Source organism: Salvelinus sp. IW2-2015, unplaced genomic scaffold (genome assembly GCF_002910315.2).
Source record: "Salvelinus sp. IW2-2015 unplaced genomic scaffold, ASM291031v2 Un_scaffold2445, whole genome shotgun sequence".
NCBI classification, from domain to species: domain Eukaryota; kingdom Metazoa; phylum Chordata; class Actinopteri; order Salmoniformes; family Salmonidae; genus Salvelinus; species Salvelinus sp. IW2-2015.
In genome coordinates, this window is record NW_019943766.1 from 46,156 (window position 1) to 52,259 (window position 6,104).

The 6,104-nt window shown below is 41.0% G+C and overlaps 2 long non-coding RNA genes across 2 annotated transcripts in view; both read left to right on the top strand.

The window, feature by feature from the left end:
* The first annotated feature begins 1,738 nt into the window (after positions 1 to 1,738).
* The window catches only part of LOC139025269 (uncharacterized), a 5,037-nt gene continuing 671 nt past the window's right edge, over positions 1,739 to 6,104 (top strand). Inside the window, exon 1 of the long non-coding RNA XR_011476781.1 lies at positions 1,739 to 1,786. This is a non-coding gene — a long non-coding RNA (uncharacterized lncRNA). The remainder of the gene's footprint in view (positions 1,787 to 6,104) is intronic.
* LOC139025268 (uncharacterized) lies at positions 3,301 to 3,852 on the top strand. The gene is made up of 3 exons (XR_011476780.1): positions 3,301 to 3,353; positions 3,399 to 3,570; positions 3,793 to 3,852. It is a non-coding gene; the product is annotated as an uncharacterized lncRNA (long non-coding RNA).

The following is a 6,104-nucleotide window of genomic DNA, read 5'->3' on the forward strand; positions in this document are numbered from 1 at the left end:
TGGTCACCGAATCATCAAGCCCCTCATTAGTTAAATCACACGTACGTGGACTGGCTGGGGGGAACTCGAGGGGTTTGGGAAACACTTCCCTAGTTTGTTCCAGACTCTTGCCTTCTGTCTCTTGTTCCACACTCTTCCATTGCCTCRTMTTCCAGACTCTTCCATTGCCTTCTGTCTCTTGTTCCAGACTCTTCCATTGCCTTCTGTCTCTTGTTCCAGACTCTTCCYTTGCTTTCTGTCTCTTGTTCCAGACTCTTCTATTGCCTTCTGTCTCTTGTTCCAGACTCTTCCATTGCCTTCTGTCTCTGACTATTGTGTTCTGTTGTGTCATTGCCCCTACAGGTGATGCCTTCAGTGAGGAGGCAGAGAGGAGGTTTGAGAAATACCCAGGGCAGTTCAACAATCAGATCTCATAATCCTCCTAGCAACACACCAATCTGTTCCAGACCCCTGTACAAACCAAAGAGGAGGGCTGATGGCTTTCACCGTGTTCAACAATGGGACTACCAATCACCCTTCATCACCTAGCTACCTATCAGAACCAACCATTCATCATCACAAAGCAACCAACCAATCACAAGCCTAAATTCCACAAGGCAGCAGTCTGATCTGAAGGATCCATGCCAAAGTCATGTTGTATTGTGAATGTGTTGGTGTGTGTCTGAGTTAGTATTATTGTATTATACTGGAATACTCAGTCCTTTGTTTTCAAAAACAAACTTACTTTAGATATTTTGTTCAAATGTGAGTATATTATGTTACATTACGTGGCAGAAGAACAATTCATAAGCTTTCATACAACTAGTCTTAATGTGTGATTTATTGATATGCAACCTTTTCATGAATGTTTTGTTTATTAAGRTATGAATTATGTTTTATTTTTATAGCCAGTCTAGTTTTGAAAGGTGCTCCAGGAGTAGACCTCATTCTAACAGCACGAGGCATCAGTCAGAGAACCATTCTACTGCCTCTCCTCATAGACTTAGATAGACAGCTCTAGTGCCCTAAAGCCTACTTTAGCACAGCAGCGCCATTGAGGACTTTCACCATACTGAAGTAGTCAACCCGGGTGGGACTTCCTATTGGTTTAGGAAGGATCACATGATTCTGCCCGGGGCATCAAGAGGGATCAGCCAATGAATTATACTCCTGAGTAAACATTCCGTAACTCCAGGGGGCAGTAAATCACCAACCTTGTCTTTATACCTGTTCAGACAACACCCTCCAGGTGGCAGTAAATCCCCAACCTTGTCTTTATACCTGTTCAGACAACACCCTCCAGGGGGCAGTAAATCACCAACCTTGTCTTTAACCAAAATTAACCCTAGTCAAGCTGTTAAACCAATCCCTAGTCAAGTGTTTAACTCCGCACCCTAGTCAAGGTTAAACCAATACCATCCCTAGTCAAGTATTACCATCCACCCCTAGTCAAGTGTTAAACCATCCACCCCTAGTCAAGTGTTAAACATCCACCGTAGTCAAGTATTAAACCCATCCACCCCTAGTTCAAGTGTTAAAACCCCATCCACCCCTAGTCAAGTGTGTAAACCATCCACCCTAGTCAAGTGTTAAACCATCCACCCCTAGTCAAGTGTTACCATCCACCCTAGTCAAGTGTTAAAACCATCCACCCCTAGTCAAGTGTTAAACCATCCCCCTAGTCATGAAGATCCATCCAGTAAGTGTTAACCATCACCCCTAGTCAAGTGTTTAAACCATCCACCCTAGTCAAGTGTTAAAACCATCCACCCCTAGTCAAGTGTTAAACCATCCACCCCTAGTCAAGGTTAAACCATCCACCCTAGTCAAGTGTTAACCATCCACCCTAGCAAGTGTTAACCATCCACCCCTAGTCAAGTGTTTAACATCCACTAGTAAGTGTAAACCACCACCCTAGTCAAGTGTTAAACATCCACCCTAGTCAATTTAACATCCCTGTCAAGTTTAAACATCCACCCCAGTCAAGTGTTAAACATCCACGCCTAGTCAATGTTACCATCCACCCCTAGTCAAGTGTAAACCATCCACCCCTAGTCAAGTGTTAAACATCCACCCTAGTCAAGTGTTAAACCATCACCCTAGTCAAGTGTTAAACCATCCACCCTAGTCAAGTGTTTAAACCATCCACCTAGTCAAGTGTTAAACCATCCACCCCTAGTCAAGTGTTAAACATCCACCCCTAGTCAAGTGTTTAAATCCATCCATCCCTAGTCAAGTGTTAAACCATCCACCCTAGTCAAAGTGTTAAACATCCACCAGTCATGTTAAACCATCCAGTCAAGGTCCCTAGTCAAGTGTTAAACCATCCACCCCTAGTCAAGTGTTAAACACATCCACCCCTAGTCAGTTTGTCATTGTGCATGATTGTACCATCAGGTGTTTTAACGCGTGCTCACCTAGTGGTCTCTTATGATTTCAGCTTGTTTTGGATCTCCTATGAGGATATAGTTTGGATTTGCTTTTACGCAAAGGGGAACGATTCCGACTTGGAATTTACACCTTCCTAACGCACGCCTTTCCTACGCACTTCTCAGTATTTGTTATTTCAGACTCTCTTTATTCAGTTGCGTAATGCAGGTTTGGCTACCTTGCGCTCTGAATAAACGTCATCTCACCGATGAAAACCCCTCCACTTGCTGGCCAACAGATTTTCTCATGGAGTTTTTATTCAATAGTGTTTTCAGTACATTTATCTTAAGCCATCCCTTTAAATAACGGTGTACTTTTAATTTGTTGACAGACTAGAATGCTATCTCTGCTATAGTTCAAGTCAGGATACACAGACAGGATTCTATTCTCATGCTATAGTTCAAGGTCAGAATACACAGACAGGATGCTATTCTCATGCTATAGTTCAAGGTCAGAATACACAGACAGGACGCTATTCTCATGCTTGTGTTCAAGGTCAGAATAACCAGACAGGATCTATTCTCATGCTATAGTTCAAGGTCAGAATACACAGACAGGATGCTATTCTCATGCTATAGTTCAAGTCAGAATACACAGACAGGATGCTATTCTCATGCTATAGTTCAAGGTCAGAATACACAGACAGGATGCTATTCTCATGCCTGATGTTAAGGTCAGAATCAACAGACAGGATGCTATTCTCATGCTATAGTTCAAGGTCAGAATACACAGACAGGATGCTATTCTCATGCTGATGTTCAAGGTCAGAATACACAGACAGGATGCTATTTCTCATGCTGATGTTCAAGGTCAGAATACACAGACAGGATGCATTCTCATGCTGATGTTCAAGGGTCAGAATACACAGACAGGAGCTATTCTCATGCTGATGTTCAAGGTCAGAATACACAGACAGGATGCTGATTCTCATGCTATAGTTCAAGGTCAGAATACACAGACAGGATGCTATTCCATGCTATAGTTCAAAGGTCAGAATACACAGACAGGATGCTATTCTCATGCTATAGTTCAAGGTCAGAATACACAGACAGGATGCTATTCTCATGCTAGTTCAAGGACAGAATACACAGACAGGATGCTATTTTCATGCTGATGTTCAAGGTCAGAATACACAGACAGGATGCTATTCTCATGCTGATAGTTCAAGGTCAGAATACACAGAACAGGATGCATTCTCAATGCTGATAGTTCAAGGTCAGAATACACCGACAGGATGCTATTCTCATGCTAGGTTCAGGTCAGAATACACAGACAGGATGCTATTCTCATGCTGATGTTCAAGTCAGAATACACAGCAGGATGCTATTCTCATGCTGATGTTCAAGGTCAGAATACACAGCAGGATGCTATTCTCATGTATAGTTCAAGGTCAGAATACACAGACAGGATGCTATCTCATGCTGATGTTCAAGGTCAGAATACACAGACAGGATGCTATTCTGCATGCTATAGGATAAGGTCAGAATACACAGACAGGAATGCTATTCTCATGCTGATGTTCAAGGTCAGAATACACAGGAACATCACTGCTAGTAATAGAATACCAGGATCTATTCTCATGCTGATTGTTCAAAGGTCAGAATTAACAGACAGGATGTATGTCTCATGCGATAGTTCACAGGTCAGAAGACACAGACAGGATGAATATTTCATGCTTATAAGGTAGATCAAACAGGTACTATGTATATCAGAACACTGACAGGATGCTATTCTCATGCTGATGTTCAAGTCAGAATACACAGACAGGATGCTATTCTCATGCTATTAGTTTTCAAGGTCAGAAATCACAGACAGGTGCATTCTAGCTATAAATCAAGTCAGATCAGAGTCTTTTCTGCTATGTTCAAGGTCAAATACACAGACAGGATGCTATTCTCATAGGCTAAATGTTCAAGGTCATCAGACAGGTATTTCTAGGGCTAAGTAGCAGAACAGAAGCGTCATAAGGGTTTCTTTCGAGTTTCCGTCCGGAAAAAATGGTAATCGCCGACATGAATATATGAAGTTTTACGCAGTGTAGGTGCTAATGGATATTCCAACTGATAGGTTCAAGATTTTCAGGACTGCTGACTCTTTGGTGTCTGTATAGCTTGGAAAGTCTTAAGACATTCACGGACTAAATTGCTATTACTCATTCTGAGTGTGATCTTTACTTACCTTTAAACAAATGGACTTTACATTACCTTTAAACAACACAGGAACTAAATACATTACCTTTAAAAACAACACACGGAAATCTAATGACTTACCTTTAAAACTAAACAGCAGGAAACCTTCATTACATTACCTTTAAAACAAACACAGGAATCAATACATTACCTTTAAACCAACACAGGAATCTAATACATTACCTTTAAACCAACACAGGAATCTAATACATTACCTTTTAAACCAACACAGGAAAATCTAATACCATTACAAGAAGCTAACCTACTACCTGCATTACCAATAAACAATCAGTCAAGAACAGTAAAACGTGTGTTGATGTACTGTCATTTTCTTGTGGATAGAAAGTAACATACCACAGATTTTCTGTTCTGGGGTGTCAAGAATACCAGAGATTTCTGTTCTGTGTGGTCAAGAATACCAGAGATTTTCTGTTCTGGGGTGTACAAAGATACGCAGTAGAGATTTCTGTTCTGGGGTGCCAAGAATACCAGAGATTTCTGTTCTGGGGTGTCCCAAGAATACCAGAGATTTCTGTTCTGGGGTGTCAAGAATACGCAGAGATTTCTGTTTCTGGGGTGCCAAGAATACCAGAATTTTCTGTTCTGGGGTGCCAAGAATGCCACAGATTTCTGTTCTGGGGTGCCAAGAATACCACAGATTTCTGTTCTGGGGTGCCAAGAATAGTAGATCTGTAATCTTGACTTTTAAGACTTGGAACGTCAACATTCTCAAAAGTCTGTTGTAAAGTCAGCGAAGATCTTGATCTCACACTGATACCTTATCTTATCGTGAAAAGCTTTGCATCCTTGGATTTAATCTGCTCAGGCATGTAGATCACGCAGCTTTCAAGGCAATGTTACCTGTGTCGGGACGACACATCTCAGATGTCGGTTCAATCAGAAGAAATGAACTCGAGTCTAAGCCGCATTGAGTAAAGATTCATATATGGAAAAACAGATAGTCAACAAATAAATTTAAAAAAATGTATGATTATTTTTATTTAAGTGTCTGTCGCTACATTGCATTCTCAAAGGATTCTGACCCTTGACCTTTTCACATTTTGTTATGTTCCAGCCTTATTCTAAATGGATTAAATAAATGTTCTCTCTAGACATCATACCATAATACCCCCATAATGACAAGTGAAAACGGGTTTTAAAAAATAATTACAAAAATAAAATAAAAATAAATAAATAAAGTATTCAGACTCTTTGCTATGAGATTCTAAAATTGAACTCAGGTGCATCCTGTTTCCATTGATCATCCTTGAGATGTTTCTAAAACTTGATTGGAGTCCACCTGTGGTAATCAATTGATTGGACATGATTTGGGAAGGACACAACCTGTCTATATAAGTCCCACAGTTGACAGTGCATGTCAGAGCAAAACCAAGCCATGACGTCAAAGGAATTGTCCGTAGAGCTCGGAACAGGATTGTGTCTAGGCACAGATCTGGGGAAGGGTACCAAAACATTTCTGCAGCATTGAAGGTCCCCAAGACTACA